Here is a 23,326-nt window from a genome sequence, read left to right on the forward strand (position 1 = left end):
TCCAATGGACTGGCCACGGAAAGCTCGTTTCTGCCAATGAGTCCTCCAAGGACCAGAATTGTTTTTCATCTGAAACTATGTTCCGTGAAGACCTTAGCTCCTCCCCTGTGCTCTCCCTCTCTCTGTGCTTTCTCTCCTGTTGGGAGAACCTGGGGAAGAGCCAGGCACTCACTGGTTGCTAGAGTCAAGACCTGATGACTGGCTTTGGATCCCACCCAAGAAATTGTGATTTCCTTTCTTAAAACCTATCCTTAAAATGCAGTTGAGTTCATGCATTCATTCTGCAACGAAACCCTGCTCTGGATCTTGCTTCTGCTGGCCAAGGAGCCTGCAAAGGTGTGGTGAGTCTAGCTTGGTACCCCTGACTCACCCATCAAGCCACATGGGGATGGTGGTCGTTCCCATGGAAACATAGTGCCCTTTATGTGGATGGCCCAGGAAGCTGAGGGAGCAAAACAGAGGTCAGACAGAAGCTAGGAAAACCCATGCACCCTTCATGGTTAAAAACCCATGATTCCATTATTCTCCAACAGTTCATAGACTCCTTCAGGAACCAAACGTTATTTCAACCATTTTTATGGACGTTCTTCCAACATGTGCTCTGTGTTCCTATTCTTTATGGAGAATGAGATGAATATATGATAGTGTGGACAGGTAAGTGAGTGACTGTGTTTGTGTGGAAATGTGTGTGTCACTGAGGATTGTCCCTGTAAACCCCAGGGATCAGGTTGGGTCCAAGAGTTGGAAGCACTGATATCTCAGTCTAAATGCCTTGATTCTGCTTGTTCCTTCATGACATGACCTTGGACAAGCAACCTTCTTGAATTTTTCTCTTTGGTTTTTACAGAGTTTTCCCCCTAATCTCACGACTTCGCGCTTTCACTTTTTATCGCTCTCAGGATGTTTTCCGGAAACGGGTCCCACAGGTATAAATTTGCTTCTTGCCAATGACATTTGCCTGGGAAAACCTATTTCCTAGAATATAAATTCCAAAGGGGAAGGACCTCTTCTGCCTTGCTCATCCAGTACCTGGTACATAGCGAGGTTGTACTGAGAGCCCATTAATATTCCCGGAGCAAGTAACCAATTCCATTGCAATTTTGGGTGAAGTACAAATGAATGGGTCTGAGAATCCAAATGGCTTTATTTTGCTTACAGTTCATGAGCTTAAACGCAAACCTAGTGGGTCTCTGTTGGCTTCTAAGGTGGTTTTGAAAAACCTCTTAGTTCTGATACATCATTAGGAAGTGGGTTTTCTTATCACAATTTCTCCTACTATTATATTTTTTAATTAATTAATTGATTGCTTGTTTTTGCCTAAGACATCCTTGCCCACTCCCATTTCTGGGGAAACCCCTTCCTCCTCATCTACGACGTTCTAGAAGAATCTTTCTTCATTTACCTTTCAGAGATTCCTGTTCAGGGATTTCACTTGAATTTTGCTGTGCAGCCACATGGGGGGGGGGGGCCGGGAGAGTTCTCAGGAAATATGATCCTTCACTGCCTTTGGCATATTTTTTCTACTCCACGTGACTTTAATTACCTTACCCTTCTTTAAAGTCTTCCAGTGCCTCCCCGTCTTATTCGTAGATCGTTATGCCCATTTAAATCTCTCCACATCCACAAAGCCACTTATTTCATCCTGGTTATTTACTGGCCCAGATGTTCCCGGCTGCCTGCGGTTTTCTGCAAGGTAATCCAAGGTCTGGCAGTTTCCTTGTTTTCCTCTGTGCATCTCTTCTACAGAAAACATGATAAACTCACCTTATGGGGGGAGAGTGGACAGGTTGTTTGACCAACCCCTCCTGTTTTATTGGCAATTTTCCTTTCATGTTGCTGCACCCTCGAGGAGAATTTACCCCCCAGATGGGGTGATGGACCGTAACGACAATTCCCGTTATTCAGAGGAAGCTTATCTTTCAATTTTTTTTTTTTTTTTTGGTCCGGTCCCATTATAACGATTTATTTTGTTCAGTATAATTTTTCAGTTTCAGGAATGGGCTCTTAGATTCTAGAGACTGTAAATCCCACATGCTCTGTGAAGTTATTTACCTCTTTAAAAACCTTTAGGAAGCCTCTCAATATATTTCACTTGACCCTGAGCTTTACTAACAATTGCTAAGGCTTATAAAATTCCTCCAAATACGTAAGCGTCTGTCTCATCTTATGAGACACTCTCTTCAAAAAAATGGTAAACCCAAGCGTTATCATTTTTTTTTAAGATTTTATTTATTTATTTGACAGAGAGAAATCACAAGTAGGCAGAGAGGCAGACAGAGAGAGAGAGGAGGAAGCAGGCTCCCTTCCGAGCAGAGAGCCCGATGCGGGACTCGATCCCAGGACCCCGAGATCATGACCCGAGCCGAAGGCAGCGGCTTAACCCACTGAGCCACCCAGGCGCCCCCCAAGCGTTATCATTTTTAAATATCATCTCCTAAATGATCATTTTCTAAACGACGTCTCGTTAAAGGAAGTGAATTTGTATTGAGTTAAGAATTATATGTTTGTTTTTCTTTCTTTCTTTTAATTCTTTGAGAAGAAAGGTAACAAAGGTCAGATATGGAAAGAGGTTACTTAACATATCATTCCTGTGTATTTCATTCACTCTTGGCTGATGTTTCTAAGACCCGAGGAAGGCGTAAGCTAAGATGGGAATAATTAGGCAGGACCCGTAAACATATTTTCTAGAAGAAGTGGCAGGTAGAGGCATGTGTGTCATGACGGGGTTGGGGTGGGATGATGGAGAAGTCTGCAGGGGGTGGAAATGCAGGCTTGAAATCTTTTATGACTTGGAACATCAATCAGCTCTGAGAGAGGCTGGGGAAAGGAATGATGGGTCTCTTCGAGTCAGGAGAAAAGAGAATTCTCATCTAACTCAGCTGTTTGCATTTTTTATGTGGCTTCAGTGTCTTCTTAATTGGGTCTTCCTGTTACATTGCTGCCCTGATTCTGAGACCTGACATCGTGTACGCATATTTAACGTCTATCCTGGATGTGCTAAATGTCGGGAAGAGAAAGAGCATGTGGAAGGAACATCAGATCTGAAAATCTGGGGTGTGTCTTGGTGGAGACATTCACATGCACACTTGCACACTGAGTTTGTGTGCAAATGCCAGGACCTCGCTTTTCACACCTAGGAAGGAGTTTATGATCTCCTCCTGGAATATCCACAGGAATGCAGGGATATTGTAGGAATCGAGTGGGCTGTTGGACGTGACCCAAATGTATACAGAAATCATACACACTTGATTTGAGCTGCGTGGGTCCGCTTCTATGTAGATATTTCGTTGATAAATATGGAACAGTAAATGTATTGTGTCTTGCTTATGATTTTCTTAATACCATTTCCTTTTCCCTGGCTTACTTTATCGTAAGACTACGGCATATAATACATGGAGCACACAAAATACGTGTTAATCTACTGTATATGTTAAGAGTGAGGCTACCCATCAATAGGCTGTTTGCAGCGATGTTTCACTAAAATTGAATGTCATACATGGATTTTTCAATAGGTGCAGGGGAGGTAGGTTGGTGCATGCAAGGTCACGGATGACTGTAAATGGAAGGTAGCATTTTTACTTATTCACATCCCCTCAGCTCTACATTCTGGAGCAGGACTTCTCCAAATGGGACCGTGGAAACCCTTGAGGGTCTCAGGAAACCCCAGCACGGAGGCTGTGAGATCAGAAAAAATTTTTATGCTAATACAGTGGTGTTTTCTGGAGTTGTGTGGTGACACCCCTTGGGAAGACTCAGAGGGGTGCGTCCTTGGGTATTCTAAAATGTTTGAAAGCAGACAATGTATAGCAAAATGATACACATCTTCAGAAAATAACTCAGTTGATTTCCACTATTCCCACTAGGCTTTGACCACACCTGCAAAATCTCTGCAACCTTGTTTTTGTTCAGTAAAACAATACCCTGTAAACCCTAAGTTTTCCTAGAGCCCTTGAGGACACACAGCGAGAAGCACCCAATGGTCCAGCTTGGAACTGAGGTCTTAATTCTTTTCAAAAAAAAATTATATTTAAAATTTCCCCCCTGATGTCATGATTTTGCAATCAATATCTTACTCAAAAATGTTAGAATAGTATTTAGAGTATAGTTGTTGTGTATTAAACTTGAATACTTTTGCTCCAAAATGGATATTGAAGTCTGGCCGTTTCCACGTAAAGCTCTCAGCTCTGCCTAAAAATGTTGGGAAAACTTAAAACCAATTTTACAAGAAAGTTCTCTATCTTGTGAAAGAAAAAATCTGTTAAAAAAAAAAAAGTCTAACTTGGCCTTTAAGTTAGAAATAGAAACATGACAAAATACAGTTGACTCTTGAACCAAATGGGAGTTGGAGTGCCTACCTTCCACATAGTCAAAAATCCATGGATGACTTTTGACTCCCCAAAAACTTGACTACTAGGAGCCTCTTGTTGAAGTCTTATGGATAATATAGACGGTTGATAAGGGTGTATTTTTCATCTTCTATGTACAACATACTTGATTCCTACAATAATGTAAGCTAAAAATATAGAAAATGTTATTTTTAAAAGATTTTATTTATTTGACAGAGAGAGAGAGAGCACGAGCAGGGGGAGCAGCAGAGGGAGAGCGAGAAGCAGATGCCCCAGTGAGCAGAAAGCCCCATGCGGGGCTCGATCCCAGGACCCTGAGATCATAACCTGAGCTGATGGCAGACGCTTAACTAACTAAACCACCCAGGTGCCCCTAAAATGCTATCTAAAGGGCACTTGGGTAGCTCAGTGGGTTAAGCCTCTGCCTTCGGCTCAGGTCATGATCTCAGGGTCCTGGGATCGAGCCCCGCATTGGGCTTTCTGCTTAGCAGGGAGCCTGCTTCCTCCTCTCTCTCTGCCTGCCTCTCTGCCTACTTATGATCTCTGTCAAATAAATAGATAAAATGTTTTTTAAAAATTCTATCTGAAAAAGAAAACCCCAAGAAAGAGAAGGTACATTTATAGCCCTAGATTATATTTACTGAAATATAGGTAACTGAATCCGTGAAGTTCAAACCCGTGTTGTTCAAGGGTCAGCTGTCGAATCTCTCCCTTGGCCTCCTAAGTGTTAATTTGTTGCCTTATTCGCTACAACATTTCAAATAATAACATGGTGACAAGTCGATCTTGTGATCAGTGGCTGGGAGTTCAAAGACAGAACTGAAGCTTTTTTCACGTCCATGTCACATGCTTATTAAAAGTCAAGACTTAACTGGTACCGTTTTTCAGAGCGGACAAGAGAAAGACATCAATGTGTCTTAAGGACCAGGCAACGCATTGCATTTTCTGAACAGGTGTGCCCCTCAGGTGAAAGGCTATAAACACTTAGCATCCTTGATATTGCCCGATGCCTGACTGGGAAGCAAGATCGTAAAATAAACGACAGAATTACAGCTTCTGATTCACATGTCAGCTCTTCCTCTAAACTTGGGATTTTCTCCTCCATAGAGCATTTTTCACGAACAATATTCTCAGCAATTTCCTGGCCCAGGGCTCACGTACACTGAAATTAGTATTGTCAAAACCTATAATTACAGGGAACTCGTTTTTTTCGCATCCAAGCAAAACCCGTCATTTGCCAGAATCAGATACCTGTCAGATTTTTAACCAAGGTTAATTGTGAATTACGGATTGTTTGCAAGAGTACAGCCCAAAAGTAACTGCCAGGACTCTTTCCAAAGCTGAAATGAATTTACGACGCCATTAATATTGACCGATTATTTATAAAGTCTATTAAATTTGTCGGGGCTGCTGATGAGAAAAGATTTATTAGAATAACTAATATAAAATGTGATGAAATAAATTAAGTCCCCTTATGAAATATTAAGATCCATTCGATCTGGTTTTTGTAACTCTGTGTTTGTAATCTCCCCTTTGTGGATACAAATGCTGACGGTGCTTCTAGTCCTTAGGACCCTGAGTGCCCCAGCTGCTAAATGGAAAGCTTCTGGGGGTGAAGAGTACCAAATTCTGGATTGTGGTTCTCTCACAGAGAAAGATCACAGCTCGGGGAGAGAGATCAGTAGACTCAAATTCTATGTATTTATGTATCTATATATTTATCCACATTTCTCCTCACCTCCCCCCTCCTATTTCTCTTCTCTCTATCTAGGGAGAGAGGCTAAGTTTCTATTTTATTCTGATTCTTCTACCAAACAATGGGTACTAAGGACCCCATTTTCCACAGGAAGGCAGGCAACCGTTTGTAAAGGCTATTAATAAAAACTAAGAATATATGAAAGTTTGAAGAGTTGAGAGTCAATTGTTTTTGACATTAGGGAGATAATTTTTTAGATGGTTATTTGCATATTTAAATTTTGATCTCCACCTAACCTTGGGTAGTTAGGGGAACTCTGTTCTCATGACTAACCCAGTGATCTGTTAGGTTGCATGCCCTAGAAGCAGACTCTGAAATGAGGGTGCAAGTGAAAAGAGTTTCTTTGGGAGGTATTATTAGGAAATGCTGGCAGGGGAGTGGAGGGGGTGCCCAGGAGAGAGGAAATTTACAAGTTGTAAATTTACAAGTTGTCAAGGTCATCAGCCCTATGGGCCGGCTGGAGCTTAGTCACATTGTAGGAAGGATTCGTTCTGTAAGTATGAGGAACCTAGGGTCTCGAAGGGTGGTGCCATGATTTCTGAGGACCCCCTAGGACCTGCTAGTGGAATAGTGTAGCTAAGATCTATCCCTCCAAATTATGGCTCAGAAGAACTGAGGACATTTATAAATGAGTGGACACATTGTAATTATCCAAAAATTGCTTCTCTTCACCTATGACTGGATGACAGTATGAGTATCACTGTGCCTTATTCTGTAATTTAAAAAATTGTGAAACCTGAGGAATCAGCTGAGTCCTTCTCAAATCCATAATTGGAAATGCTTTGGGAATTTTTTTTTAAAGATTTCATTTATTTATTTGAGAGATAGAGAGCACAAGGAGGGGGGAGAAGGAGAAGCAGGTTCCCCCACTGAGCTGGGAGCCTGATGCGGCGTGGACCCTGGACCCTGGGGTCATGACTAAAGGCAAATGCTTAACCAACTGAGCCACCCAGTTGCCCCATTGGTTTTGGAATTTACATTAAACCTCACGAACAGAAGGACGTGCTTTGGGAGCTCATTTTTAGGAGCCACAATCCCATGTCTATGCTCTTAACCTAAAAGTACTCCTCTCCCCCACATGAAAGCTGTATTATAAACAAAATCTACCTTCTATAGATCAGGGTACTCTTCTGCATGTTGCATAGCTCTTTAAACATTTTTGATTATTAATGTGTAGTCTCATTTGCTTTCTAAGTTATCCATCGTTATTTACCTTATTTGAGCAAAATGTGATTGGAATTCAGAAAAGGTTTTGAAGATAATATAGCATTCTTTAAATGGGAGTGGGATTACTATTTATAAAAGCATCTGTATCTAGGACACTGAATTGCCCATCAGCCAACCTCCTGTTCCTCTATTTTCAGAAATATGAACAAACACACTAAATTTGGTTAACCAAATTCACACGGCCATTGTCAGATATGTAATTCTGTTAGGCTACTCATTGCATAAAAGAAGAAGAAAGTCAGAAGTGTTTGTAGAATCTTCAGAACCCTGTTGGCAAGTTTAATATCCCCTTTTGTTTCCCCTACACAATTTGCACATAAGAATAAGTGGTAGATTATATTTATAGAATGACCTTCAGAATGATCAACTGCCATTATTCACATAAAAAGAACTATATCCTTCACTTCGTACAAATGCAAACCCTACAAAGTTTCAACTCTGGTGTCCAGTGGTTTTCGCCATGTAAGAACCACCCTTGAACACGTAGGGACGTAATACAGGTGTTAAAAGTCCAACTACCAGATCTCTATTTGTCATTCTTTTAAAAAAAAATAATAAATTCCTTTTGAAAATGTTGCACATTGAGTCGTCTTCATGGATGGATAATGCCTAATTCCCAATTGCGCTTCCGTGATGTTTCAGACAGAGGGCTGAAATGCCACAGGAGTCCCCTCACTGTTCGCTCACCTTGCACCGCTACAAGATGTGGACCACGGGTCCCCTGCAGACCTCCACGTGCTATGGGAATCCCTTGCTTCTCTTTACACCTGGTCGTGCTGTGGACGGATGGGATTCTTCCTGGGAACAGCCTCCTTTGTCAAGCCCACGCTAGAGGTCAGTGTGCAAACCGTGCCCTGCTCAAGTGTGCCCCAGCAGGGAAGACCTCACACCTCACAGGGGAGCAGGAGGCATAGTAATAAAACCAATGTGAATCAGCATACGTGACTTCCTTTGGAACATAAGAGCAATACGTCTCTATTAAGGGTAATTTGGGAAAGACACTGATGATACAGAGAAGAAAAGAACAGCCTGACTTAATCACGACACCAAGATTAAACCACTCTTGCCATTTTGATAGACTTTCTGTTAGTCACACACAGACACACAAACATACATTTTTAAAACTTTTAGAAAACATTTTATTTGTTTAATTATTTGAGGGGGGAAGGAGCAGAGGGAGTGGGACAAGTGGATCCTAGGTTGAGTGAGGAGCCCCATACGGGGTTCAGTCCCACGACCCCGAGATCATGACCTGAGCAGAAATAAGAGAGTCAAGCGCTTAACCGACTGAGCCGCCCAGGCGCCCCTAGGCATTTTCACTGGTTTGCAGCACCGTTAGGGTGGAGGCTGTCTTGTTTATTGCTGTGTTGTCTGCATGTCATACAATGCTCAGCAGAGTGTTGGATGGGGGGGGTCAACCAGGGTGAACCAAGTTTTACAAAAAAAAAAGTCCGACTCCCAGGGGTGGAAAATCTTGAGTTTTTATCCATCCAAGCTTTCATTTTCATCTTCCATCTGCTGCAGCAATTCACACGACCTCACCTAAGGACGACCGGGTCCATAGGAGCAACCCCACTATGTTCTCAGGGGAGGGAAGCCGGGATCTGTGAGCAGCAAGGTGCACTTCAGAATTCAACAAATCCTCGCCGGATGAACAAATGGATACTGAGCGGATACAGAGACTGAGTGCTGCTTTCGGATCTGACACACGTATCTAAAAACACTTGTTAATTACCTTCTCGGTGCCAGAGAATACCCTGGGCACCAGGGACTGGGCGTCAGACCACACAGTCAATCATTCAAATGGGGGAAAGAGCTATTAGACTCTCGGCTCAAAGACAGAGTTCCATCACCCACCACCTTGTATTGAACGCTGAAAGCTTCAATTCCAGGAGATGGCCTCACTCTGAAAGTGTGGAATCAATACGCAGAGCAGTAATTTTCAGCAGATGCAAACTTTTCTTTCTTTCTTTTTTAACTGGGCACAATGGTGGGTTTTTCCCGTTGATCGTTGGCAATAAGCATCTATGTGGATAGCACCTTTCAGGGTGGTGGTTTTCTGCACATCACGGTGTGATGAAACACTGTTGACACGGGCGTTGTTTTAAAGTCCCAGGACCCACTAACTCAGAAAACCCACAGGAGGCATTCGAAATGCTCTCCTGTAGAACGCAAGTGTCGTACACGCTTGCCTGAAACTGCATCCTATCTGTGCCTCACATGGAAAAGGTGCAGAATAAATATTTGTGGGGGATTCATATGCACGGCTGGCTAAGAACCTGGGATAAATGATGCATCCTACAAGGACAGAAGCAAATGCCATCGTAAGGAGTCCTGCTGAGCTGTGGGGAAGGACACAGACAAGGCTTTTCTCTGGATTCCTTCCTCCAGCCGTCCCGCGGGTAGAGAAAGGCAGGCGGTTGAGGAGATGAGTCCTTAAGAAAGGGGGGATGTCCCCGTCGTGCAGAGACAGTGTCCCAGCAGCCCACATCCCAGTTGGCAGTGGGTGCGGGAGGAGAGGGGGCTGGCAGAAACTCGACAGACCGTCTCTCTGGCTCCCTGAAATCCCGTCCACATTCCAGGGGCCGAAGTCAGTCCGTGGTGCAGCCCGATGTGGCTCGGCAGAAAGCATTCTTGTCCCCTGTGACTGGGGGAGGGGCAGCGAGGGGCAGGTGCCAGACAGCCTTGCACATGAAGGGTACCGTCTCCATCCTCACGGCCCCCATCACGCCGTGTCATGATTATTTATCACTAGCAATAATAACCGTTGCGTGCGCGGATCCACTTTGGCCTTAGAACATTCCAAGACGGTGCAAACGATACGTGGCTGTGCGTTTACACGATTGTGTGTACCTTTAGAACACGTGTGTTGTCTGTTTATGCATGAGTGTTACGTAGACAGATACGCATATGATCGATTGTACATGAGCACAGCCTGTGAACGTGAACACGTGTGCGTGCACGCATTCACGGCTGCTCAAGGGCTCCCAGCCACCGGGTGAGTGATAGACTCACCGTTGCTTTGGTGTGTCTGGGGGTTTAGCGAGATTTAGCCAGGACCGTGGCGGGGAGTCTGAGGACAAGGAAGTTCATAGGGTTGACAGCACTGATGACGACGGGGGACCAGCTGGACAATGAAATCTCTGCACGACTTCGAGGTGCAGAATGGGGTGCTACACGGTGGAGGGGACGCGTGACCCCCAGTGCTTGCAAATGGGAGCATGAGACCTTTGGCTGTCCTAACCACGTCTACAACCAGCTCTTTGCCTGGGGCATTTCGGCACATCCATAAAACCATGGCAGGAAAACAGAATGAAAAAAAAAAAAAAAAAAGGAAAATTAGTTACGAGGAAAGAGCTCTTCTCATTATTATTTGCCTTTCTCCCGTGTGACCAACTCCTCCGATTCTGTATTAACTTCTTCTGTTAGCTTCTGTGTACCTTGCCTTGGAGCTCCTGAGGGTTCCTAAATTGCATTTTTTTTTTTTTCTCTCAAGAACAGTACCTTTCATCGTAACGATGGCTCTGGATCTGACCAGCAAAAATTTTACAAGGACCAAAATGTAGAACTGTAATTTCCTCACTCAAAATTTTCAGAAGGGCTCTTCTTGGATGTGACTTTCTTTGTTAAAGTGAAAATAAAATGCATGCTCTTTGTTCACCGGGTCTCCAGCCGATGGTGGTTATTTTCCTTATTAGAACTTCTCCAAGTCGTGCAAAAAAAGACGATGGGCAGAGAACCATCGAACCATCTAAGTGCTTATCCACCGGCAGCTTCTTTGAAAAGCCATCATTAAGGAAGAGAAAGTGCAAATGAGAGAAAGGAGATCAGGGTCTAATTGACGGACGTTGCAGCCCCCGGCTGTCTTTTTTCCAAGGGAAAGGATTTCGTGTGTGCAACGAAGCACTTCCTCTGTGGGAGAGAAAAGTCCCTCGGTGGTCTCAAGTGTCTCTTAAAACCCCAGCTCTGGAGTGCCTGGGTGGCTCAGCGGGTTAAGCCTCTGCCTTTGGCTCAGGTCATGATCTCAGGGTCCTGGGATCGAGCCCCGCATCGGGCTCTCTGCTCAGCGGGGAGCCTGCTTCCTCCTCTCTCTCTGCCTCTCTGCCTAGTTATGATCTGTCTCTGCCAAATAAATAAATAAAATCTTAAAAAAAAAAAAAACCCAGCTCTGTTGCTCAGCCCGAGTGACGTCTCAACAGCACACCAGCGTCTGTGGCAGCTTCGACCCTGGGAGGAACAGCAAGACCACATCCAGCGACAGCACATTCCTTAGGCTTAAAGGATCTGGAGAATCCACTGAGTAATCGACTTTCGGGTTTTCGATAGGGAGACGTATTCCAAAGGTCATGGACTGGCTTGTGAGAACCCCAGAGGGGCTTAGAGACAGAGCCCTCTGAGTTACAGGTTTAAATCTGGGCGTGGTTTCTCTCAGGTAAGTGAGAGGAGCACACGCTGTGTAGCCTTCAGCTTAAACATATATGCACCCTGCAAAGTCAAGCCTAGAACTAAATAAGTCAGACAAAGTCCAATTGATTTCGTGTTTCCCTATATTACATTTTGCTTATGTGGTACCTTTTTTGTAAGAGTGACGTCATTTGGGAAATGCTGTTTGGATCCAAATTGGTTGGAAATTGAGGACCACATGAGGGTTCTGAAAACCATAGACGAATATTTACTGTTAGGTTTTCTGCTATGTTGGCAAGATTCTCCAATTACTCATAGATTTTTTTTTTTTTCCTTTAGGGAGGTAGGATTTTTTTCTAGGTATTCTCTGCACCCAACATGAGGCTTGAACCCAGAACCCTGGAGATCAAGAGTCATGTGCTCCACCAACTGAGCCCACCAGGCGCTCCTGGGGAGGTAGGATTTTCATAATTAAATTTTTTTTTCTAATCTTCAATGTCCATGTTTTTCTAAATTTGTTATGTATTAAACATGCTTTTAAGTTTAAAAATATTCAAAAATATATTTTCTCAAGAAGCGAGAAATGTAAATTTGGAATGGAGAAAGCGTCGATCTGTCAGCCAGAGACGAGATACTCACTCGGGGGTCTTCCTTTGTGTTGTATTTCGGCCAGATTGAGAATGATTGTTTTCGTGGCTATAATTAATCCCCAGTAATTCACAATTTACCCTTGCTGGCGCTCAGACCTCACTCATATTCATTCCTTTCAGAAAGCTAAAAAGATCGTGCTTTGCCTAGACTATGGAAAAGCTGGAAAATGCACTGCTCTCGACCTCGTGATTAACAAAAGGCACACGAAGGAACGAACACGGCTTCTGTCTGACCAACCAGTACGCTGACACAGCTGGACCGTTCTACATCCTGAAATCCATCCAGGGCCACACAGCCTCCACGGCACGGATGGCTTCCAGCATGGCGGAGCGCCAAGGAGCTGTCGAATGACAGTCCAGAACGGGGTAAAACACGTTTCCAGAGGCTGCTAACAGCAGGGCGTGGGCAGTAGGAGGTGATGGAAACTCCCGCCGTCCTGGACGTGGGGGGAATTGCGGGCACCAGAAGAGACTTGTCCGAGAACCCCCCACTTCTGCTCAGATTGAAGGCAGGAGGGAAAACGGAGAAAGTCTGTCTTGGTGGCACAGGTGAGTGACAGCAGGGACACCCTCCACCTGTCCAGCCCCGCCACGCACTCCTCTCCTTCTAGGAAGCAAAAGCCTGAGAGGCTCTCCTCTTGGCCCACACGTGATTGAGGTTTTTGTCCCTGGGGAAGACTCGGGGGCCGGGAGCGCGTGTGTGTGGCCGTCGTGGAAGGCCAAGCCAGGAAGCAGGCTGGGTAGCTCCTGAAAGAGAGAGTGGCCCTTCTAGCTCCGTAGCTTCCTGACTCCCTTAGCAGACAGTGAGGACGGGACGGTCGCTAATAGCCACTCTGATCACCGAGCTCGGGTTCGGGGTCTGAGGCTCCCCGCCTGCTCTGAACGCTCACACATCTTTGCCCTTAATAACAGTCATCACTTACTGTTGACAGCCCATGATGGCAAACTTTTTACCTAACCAAGTGTGAAAGAGAAAATCATTATGTGTCTGCTCATTGTTGTCAGACACTATTTTATTTATCAACAACACATTCTCCATGAGTGATTTAATACGAGGAGGCATAAAATATGCATATGTTTGGAAATCCAATTATTCGGCTGAAAAGCTCTCTTTTCTTACGACTTCATTTCCGTGTGGCTGCCCTGTGGTTTCCGTCTGAATGTCCAGAAGGGCCACGTTTGCACCTGACCGACGGGGAAATGCTCTTTCCGAAGGTCACACGTGTCGATGGCCGGGTCGCTCTGTGGAAATATGAGCTATTTGTTCAGGATCTGGTGGGAAATCTAACCCAAGCTTATCATAAAATCAGGCTTAAATTGTGTTTAAAGACATGGTTACAAGCTATTTAGAAGACAGCAGTGATGTGCTGAGTACATATTGTGTTCCAGGCACTGAGGGAATCCGTTGTAAACAAGATGAACAAAATGAAGCCTCCAATCAGCTCAGGTCTGGGTGAGGAATGTGTTCCGAGAACAGACTGCCGAGGGGCAGGGTCATGAACGTGCTGGTGGGAGGTACTCGAAATCCCAGGTCCGTGCAGCAGGGGCACAGATCAGACCTGAGAGCTTAGGAAAGGCTTCTTGAGAAATCCATGGCTGAACTGGAGAATAAGCAAAGGAAGTCTCCAGACAGAGAGATTGGTAGGTCCCGCCACCTGCCGCCTAGCCCAAGAGCATGCCTGTTCACTCCTCCTTCTCTCTAGCTGTTGAAAGCCGCGAGGAGATCACAGGGCAGAGGAAGTCAGGCTCCCTCTAACCCCTAACCAGAAGCCCTCAGTCAGTCAGCATTTTCCAACCCCTGTAACCTTGAGCCTGGAGTGGTCTCGCGACTTGCTGCGTCTACGTGGCCGTGTGACAACATGCCATTTCTGAGCCCAACGTGCTTCTTTCTCCTTCTAGAACATTGTGTCCAGTAGGAGAGTGAGCCTGGACCAGCCTACTTAGGACAGGACGCCACACGGGACTCAGCCAGCGTTCCCAGCTGATTCATCCAACATTTGCTCCCACCGACTGGAGGTAAAAAAATAAATAAATAACCCTCAACCCACACCGTAAACCCACTAAACTAAAACCAGTCAGGGTCAGCATAACTTCCAGGCTTATGCAGAGTCCTCTGAATAATAATAAATGGTTATTGTTTGCAGTTAATGAGTTTGGGGTTCCTTACTACACAGCATCGCCAAGGCGACAGCTAACAGAGACAAAACATGTCATGATGTTAGTCCGGTGTTTGGGAAATGAGCTCATTATACAAGGCACAGACTTTGACCATCTTTCTGCTCTCTGGATTCTCGGTACCCTCTCCCCAGCCCTTCCAACCCCTATCCAATATATTCCCGATTATCCTTTAGCCAATAGGAAAAAAAAAAATGTTTGGCATTTTATATTTGCCAACTGGTTTAAATACTAGAATAACTAACAGTGTACTTGAGATTTAAAAATACCCTGCAATTTGATTCCTGCTGATTTCAATGGTTCGCCACAAGAGTCTTCCGTATCCGTTCAGCAAGAGTCAACCTTTATCTAGGTGAGGAAAAAACCAGTCCTGTTATAAATAGTATAGGGAGTACATTGAACAAATGTAGAAGAAGGCTGCGTGGGTGTCTCAGAAAATGTAATATCCTAGTTCCGAAGACTGTCCTGTATTCGTTAAAACCAAGCATTTGTAGGCATCCTTTATGAGCAGAACGCTGAATGTGTTCACACTTCTGACTTCTTCTCTACAGGTGCTCCATACCCCAGACTTTCTCCATGCCATTGGCTCCAACAAAGCCCCTCAACCTTGAACTTCCCTAACCTTCAAATGTCTCCATCGTTCTGGTCACTCAGGGGACGGCTCAGAGTAGGGAGGGTCATGACCCATGGGACCACCTCTAGCAGCTGGGGTTTGCCGGTAGCTGAGCTCACCCCACATGTGCACCCGTGCAGGAAGGTCTGAGTCTAGACAGTGCGAAACCCCGTTGCTTATTCCACTCCGTGGCACCTTGCAAACTACCAACACCAATTAAATCAAAGTCTCTTCCTGACCTGCTATTTGGGTCTTATTTCCTCCTTCTGGTGTCTTTTCTAGATCAAAGGAGAAAGTCAGCCCCCCCCCTTGATTATAAACGATGGGTTTGCCAATTCATACCAAACATGGGGACCCTTCTGATTGATCACATGTGCCCAGGGGGCCCTGTTCGGTTTTCCATCCGTGTGATTCTGAACTATCTTCCCGACAACATCGCAGCCATACCCAGCCTCTTTCTTCTTCGGGGAAGACATGGCTGCAATGTCGTCGCCTTGGAGAGGTTGGGCGTGAGACTGGGACGTGGCCTCCATGTTCACCGCTGCTCCTCGCTGAGGGATGGAAAGCCCAGCGCCTGGAAGCCATTGGGTTTTATTTTTGATTTCTCTCCTCTTTGATGATCTGCACACATCCCAGGGTCACACAGACAGGCTGCCGGTTCTACGGGAGAGTCAAGGAGAAATAATAAGCCCTCTGCCCCTTTAATGACTCTGGTAGAAAATGAAACTATCAACTTGGATTATAGATTCCTCATCTCAGAATAAGTGTGTTTCATTCCAGGAGCACCTGGGCGGCTGCGTTGGTTAAGCATCTGCCTCCAGCTGAGACTGATATCAGGGTCCTGGGATCGAGCTCCATGTCGAGATCCCCACTTGGTGGGGAATCTGCTTGTCCCGCTCCTTCTGCCCGCCCCCCGCTACTGTGCTTGCTCTGTCTCAAATAAATAAATAAAATCTTTAAAAAATGTATTAAAAATGTTTCATTTTAAATCAGGGGTGCAGATTCCTTTCAAGAAGGTAAATCTGAGTTTGTCATTAACATCTTTTTTTTCTTTATTTGTTAGAGAGGGAGCACAAGCGGGGGTCCAGCAGGGAGAGGGAGAAGCAGGCTCCCTCCTGAGCAGAGAATATGATTAGGGACTCGATCCGAGGACCCTGGAATCATGACCTGAGCTGAAGGCAGCTGCTTACCCGACGAAGCCACCCAGGCTCCTCTCCAATTATTATTATTTTTTCTTTCAACAAACCTTTATTTCTTTCTTGTGCACAAGCCTTCTGTTGGCACTGGGATCGGGGAGGAGGAGGAATCTGGTGCAGCTCTTGCTCTCAGAGATCTATGAAGCTTGCAGTGTGCTCAATTTCTGATGGTAGCTTTCATCAGATTTTCTCAGAAGGCACCAAAAAAATCCATATTTCTTTCAGAAAAAGTGGACGATTCCTATGACACGACACTCTCTATGCACATCTAGTGCTTCTCCTTGCACAGCTGCTGTCTGTGGGAAGGTCCTCAATTCTTGCCTCCTGAACTCAGTGGTGCCTTGCTTTGGCCAGTGCCATGGGAGCCTAAGCGAGAGCCTCCACTTCCATGGAGAAGCTTTAGAAGTCAACGTGCGTCTTGCCACGCTCTCTTTTCCCACTGGCACGATAGCCAGCAACGCTCCTGGGAGGTCATCCTCCCTCAGCGGGCTCCCCACAGGAAGAACATGAGGGGAGAAGCCACAGCCCACTCCCAGCGACGATGCAGAAGAAGTTACACAACTGGATGGTAGCAGGTGCCGCTGTTTCGGCGATATTTGTGACCATGGCATTCCCGAGCTTATTCTTGCATCATAAATGACACATTAAAAGAGGACAAGTTCACCATAACCCTGCCCCCCCCCCGAAGAGATCGCAGGGTTTTACAGACCTCTAACGCTCTCGCTCACCCAGTCTCTTGCATTTCTTCTGACGTTAGGCTGATAACCACGTATTTCTATGATTATATATTTGTAGTCCTTTAATTGTAAATCACAATAAATGGGTGTGGAGGGGATGTAGCTCTACGTGGGTCACAGGTGGGTGGGCAGAGAGGTGAAAAGGTGCTCAGGGATGAGACAGGCTACACTCACTTCTGCCCCTTTGGGTAGCATGTTCACACCTCACCCCTACGACCACCAGTTAATTCTTACCGAATTTTCCTGGGCAGGGAGAGCTGCTTACGGATTCACGAGAGTCTGCTCACTCCAGGGAAAGGAAAACCGTTGTGTTCTTCCTTCCTGGCACCTGACCTGCTGACCCTGGAAACGGGCTTGGGATTTATGAATATTTATGAAAATGGACATTTTAATTAAAAGATAAATGCTCCAAGTTAAATTAATTGGGCTGGAGGAAAAAAAAAAAAAAAAGGACTCTCTTGTGTTCCAGATAGCAATTGAGGGCAGAGGTGGTCTTTTGGTGAGAGCTACAGAAAAATAATGTAAGAGTTACAGACTTTGGGAAGGGATGTACCTCGAAAGCATTTCTCACCAACAAACTTTGGAAATGCATTTGCCGTCTTGACTCGCTCACCTGAATCACCGGGGGATGGGCTGGTGTTCAAGGCCATGTCCGTTGAAGTCAGCCACCATGCTTCCAAATGCCATGGAGACCCGAGACTTGGGCCCACAGGGTGCCACTTCTGCTTTGATTGAAAGCCAGGGATGCCCAGGGGGTCTCCTGCCCAGACCCCGTTTCGCATCATTGAGCAACTCAGTGAGCAACTCAGGCCACCACCTCCTCAGCCCATGGTGGTTCACCACCCCTTCAAACACCCAGTGTTGCCGGGGAGATGGGTGGACAGCATCCAGGAGAACCACTGTTTAAGAAGACTTGGTTTCTTTGAACGTTTGTCCCTATTGTCTTTATTTCAAGTGTGTTTTCACATGCACAGGACAAATCATGTAAGGATGTGAAATGGTGGGAACAGAAGCTAGCGTGTGTCACCAAGACACAAGGACCATGGAGCTGGGGCTGCCTGGTTCATGCTTCACAGGAAAGGAAATCAGTTTCTGGTTATGGCAAACCTGGGTGGGCGACCACCCCTGGGACACGGAGCTGAGCTTCTTAAGAAGGACATTCCCTGTGTGTCGCATATTCAACGTCACCAGGCCTTGGCTTCCTCCCTGCTCTGTTTTCCATGGTTCCCAGATGCCAGCCCCTGAGATTGCACTCAAGAGTGCAGGGGTGATGGGGTAACAAGAGCCCTTCCCACTCCCTGATGGCAAGAAGCTCGGTGTCTGCATGAGGGGTGCCACTTGGTTATAAGTAAGAGGTAAATAGATATAATAAACAATTCTTAAGAAATGACCTTTGGAGCTGCTATAGAAGATACACAGGAATATTGTGGGTCTACTAAACATCTGCTCTAGAAGGCTGCTTCCAAGAGGCCTGAATGGGTTAAGCCCTAAGAGTTTCTCCATATGACATCCTGAAGGGCATCCTGATGGAGCTTTAGTCCTGGTTGCTGTGGACCCTACATCCCCAGTCCCCTGGATCTGGGAGGGGCCAATCAGCTACTCCAGGTTCTTGGAGCCCCCCCATCTATGCCTTTTCATTTCCTGATCCACCAGACGAGGTCACCTGCTTGGGGGAAGCAACAGCACTGAGTCCAGAATTAAACACTCCCGGGTTTCTCCTTGTCAACAAACCAGTCTTAGGAAGATGGGAAATGGTCTGTAAAGAACACCGTAAAAATGAACATTGTGCCTTCTCTTCCATGAAATCGTTCAAAAGCAACAAAGAGAACAAGTGACAAAAGTTCAATTTTAATTTTCTGCGAAAATGTCATATCATGTGAGGGAAGAAATGAGAACCAAAACAATGCAGACTGAGCAGGTAAGATTCAGAAAAAAAAAAAAAAAAAGGAGAAAAAAGAACAATTATGGGTCTGTTGACCTAAGAAAGAGGCAGAGAAATAAAAATGTGGAGTATCAAGTCACAGCTGGCAAACTACTTAAAGCCCTTTTTTGTTAACGACATGGACAGGGTATACTGTGGTGAGAGATATCCTGGAAATGGCTTTTTTCCAAGAAACAGAAGAGACAGCCCCAATGAAAATGTTTTTGAATAAGCCTGACTGGCAAGTGTTGCTGAAGGTCATAGAGAAGGTTGTCGACTATGCCCCCAGAGGACAGAAGGCTCCTTTAGCCATAAAGCCAGCATTATTCGCACATTTTCTTATTTGTAAAAGAAATACCATTTTTTGATGTGATTATCTGTTTTGTGTGGGTTGAGTTTGAGGAGTTCTTTGTAGATCCTGGATATCAACCTTTTGTCTGTCCTGTCATTTGCAAATATCTTCTCCCATTCCGTGGGTTGCCTCTTTGTTTTCTTGACTGTTTCCTTTGCTGTGCAGAAGCTTTTGATTTTGATGAAGTCCCAAAAGTTTATTTTCGCTTTTGTTTCCTTTGCCTTTGGAGACATATCTTGAAAGAAGTTCCTGTGGCTGATATCGAAGAGATTACTGCGTATGTTCTCCTCTAGGATTCTGATGGATTCCTGTCTCACGCTGAGGTCTTTTATCCATTTTGAGTTTATCTTTGTGTACGGTGTAAGAGAATGGTCGAGTTTCATTCTTCTACATATAGCTGTCCAGTTTTCCCAGCACCACTTATTGAAGAGACTGTCTTTATTCCCACCGTATATTTTTTCCTGTTTTGTCGAAGATTATTTGCGCATAGAGTTGAGGGTCCATATCTGGGCTCTCTACTCTGTTCCACTGGTCTCGGTGTCTGTTTTTATGCCAGTACCATGCTGTCTTGGTGATCACAGCTTTGTAGTAAAGCTGGAAATCAGGTAACGTGATGCCCCAGTTTTATTTTTGTTTTTCAACATTTCCTTAGTGATTCGGGGTCTCTTCGGATTCCATACAAATTTTTGGATTATTTGCTCCAGCTCTTTGAATAATACTGGTGGAATTTTGATCGGAATGGCATTAAAAGTATAGATTGCTCTAGGCAGTAGAGACATTTTAACAATGTTTATTCTTCCGATCCAAGAGCATGGAATGGTCTTCCAACTTTTTGTGTCTTCTTCAATTTCTTTCATGAGTGTTCTGTAGTTCCTTGAGTACAGATCCTTTACCTCTTTGGTTAGGTTTATTCCCAGGTATCTTACGGTTCTTGGTGCTATAGTAAATGGAATCGATTCTCTAATTTCCCTTTCTGTATTTTCTTTGTTAGTGTATAAGAAAGCCACTGATTTCTGCACATTGACTTTGTATCCTGCCACGTTGCTGAATTGTTGTATGAGTTCTAGTAGTTTGGAGGTAGAGTCTTTTGGGTTTTCCATATAAAGAATCATGTCATCTGCAAAGAGAGAGAGTTTGACTTCTTCATTGCCAATTTGGATACCTTTTATTTCTCTTTGTTGTCTGATTGCTGTTGCTAGGACTTCTAATACTACGTTGAACAAGAGTGGTGAGAGTGGGCATCCTTATCGTGTTCCTGATCTCAACGGGAAGGCTGCAAGCTTTTCCCCATTGAGGATGATATTTGCTGTGGGTATTTCATAGATAGATTTGATGAAGTTCAGGAATGTTCCCTCTATCCCTATAAAGCGTTTTAATCAGGAACGGATCCTCCCCCTCCTCACTGGGGCTCTGAGGAGGGTGACATGTTTGTAGGAGAATTTCCCTTTGTTTTTTTTTCCAGGGCAGCCAGTCAATTGATACTTGACCAGCTCTCCCGGAAGGGACCCCTCCTGGAGCTCAGTGAACCCTCAGGGACACTCGCTCAACTAAAGCAGAACCAGATACAAGAAGCACTTCTGTTGTTAATGACAGGACTGTCCTCCCTGTCAGAAACCAGCGTGACCCTTGAGTCTTTCCCTGCTCCCTCTAGACTTGAAAACAGAGGTTCTAACCCTGAACCTGCCCTTGAATCACCTGGCTACATTTTAAAAATACTGAAATCCTGTCACCACCCCTAGAGATACCACCATATTTGATCTAGAGTCTGAACATTGGTATTTTCTAACAGCTTTCCAGTGCTGGCAACATATACTTGGGACCGAGAACCATTGCTCCTCAAACTCAACACACACAAAACAGATAATCCTATAAAAAAAATGGGCAGAAGATATGAACAGACACTTCTCCATTGAAGACGTACAAATGGCTATCAGCACATGAAAAAATGTTCATCATCACTAGCCATCAGGGAGATTCAAATTAAAACCACATTGAGATACCACCTTATACCAGTTAGAATGGCCAAAATTAGCAAGACAGGAAACAACATGTGTTGGAGGGGATGTGAAGAAAGGGGAACCCTCTTATACGATTGGTGGGAATGCAAGTTGGTGCAGCCACTTTGGAGAACAGTGTGGAGATTCCTCAAGAAATTACAAATAGAGCTTCCCTATGGTCCTGCAATTGCACTACTGGGTATTTACCCCAAAGATACAGATGTAGTGAAAAGAAGGACCATCTGTACCCCAATGTTCATAGCAGCAATGGCCATGGTTGCCAAACTGTGGAAAGAACCAAGATGCCCTTCAATGGATGAATGGATAAGGAAGATGTGGTCCATATACACTATGGAATATTATGCCTCCATCAGAAAGGATGAATACCCAACTTTTGTAGCAACATGGATGGGACTGGAAGAGATTATGCTGAGTGAAACAAGTCAATTATCATACGGTTTCACTTATTTTTGGAGCATAACAAATAGCATGGAGGACAAGGGGTGTTAGAGAGGAGAAGGGATTTGGGGGAAATTGGAAGGGGAGGTGAACCATGAGAGACTATGGACTCTGAAAAACAATCTGAGGGGTTTGAAGCGGCGGGGGGTGGGAGGTTGGGGGAGCCAGGTGGTGGGTATTAGAGAGGGCACGGATTGCATGGAGCACTGGGTGTGGTGCAAAAACAATGAATACTGTTATGCTGAAAAAAAAAAAAAAAGAAAGAAAAAGAAAAAGAAATACCAAGAGTGGAAGAGCCAATGTGACGCCAGTAGAAAGAAAAAAACAAGAAGCATTTTCTGGTGTTTGAGTTTTGCAATTCAAGGCTCTCCTGGGGACCAGAAGGGGCTCATCTGTGACAACACAGAAGATTTTGGAGCACACAGGACATGACTCTCCCTGTACACACACACACACACACACACACACACACACACACACACACACACAATCCACCCCAAAGACAAAAGACCCTCTGGTCAAGTGGGATGGAAACAAGGCGTGCATTTAAGGGTGTGGACCTCTGAAAAATAAGATTGGTCTCTGTATTGTCCTTCTGTTGTCTGCCAGACAGAAAACACTGGGAACATTACATATGTTTGGGGTATATTAAGGCCCACCATCAGAGCTGTGCTTTCCCCGTTGGAGCCCAAGGAAATAATATAACTACAATTTAGAATATAACTTGTGATCTTGCTGGCAGCCAAGGGAGGGAGAGCTGTGCAGAGCCCTGTCTGCAGCCCTGAGGGAGGTGGGTGGTGTCAAAGGAGCCGGACTTGGAGTCTTGTGTCTGGGAGCAGATAGGGGCTCTGCGGGGACCCTGCCTGTGCCTGTCACCATGCCCTGGATGATAAGAGAAGTAGTAAAGTTAGCACAGTTGAACTGACCCCTTGGGGGGATCCCCACCGTGTCAGTTAAAGAACACTGAAGGGAAACCTTCTGAGTGGAATGAGTGGCCGAGAGAGTGATGGGGAAAACACACATTTGTATTGCCTTTTAGATATGGGTCAGTCTGAGTCCCCAGGAGATTGCCCAGAGACCCGAAGGGAGAAAGCCAAGACGTGGAAAAGACTGTCTGGGGACCCACAAGCGGAGTCAGCTCACGTATATGGTGTGAAAGTCACAGACTAAAAGTCAGCAAAGCCACAGGCTACGAGGTAACGATTGCAGGCTGACGGCAGCAGCCGCCGCCTCTCACGATGTGGTGTCCACCATAAGCGAAAAGGGCATCTGGCCATTTAAGATTCCTCATTAAATGGCAAATGAGTCCTTCTTGCCTCTGCCTCCAGCTATAATTTCGAGCCAAGCTGGAGACCACGGTTGTTCACGCGGTGAGGGAGGTTGAGCGAGGACAGAAAAGAGGTCGCTGGGTTATAAACTTGAGCCCTCCTTAAAATATAAATGGAAATGTCACTATGTTTGGCAAATACACAATCAATACAGTAGAAAGAATG

This window comes from Mustela nivalis, assembly GCF_964662115.1.
Source record: "Mustela nivalis genome assembly, chromosome: 14".
Classification (NCBI taxonomy): domain Eukaryota; kingdom Metazoa; phylum Chordata; class Mammalia; order Carnivora; family Mustelidae; genus Mustela; species Mustela nivalis.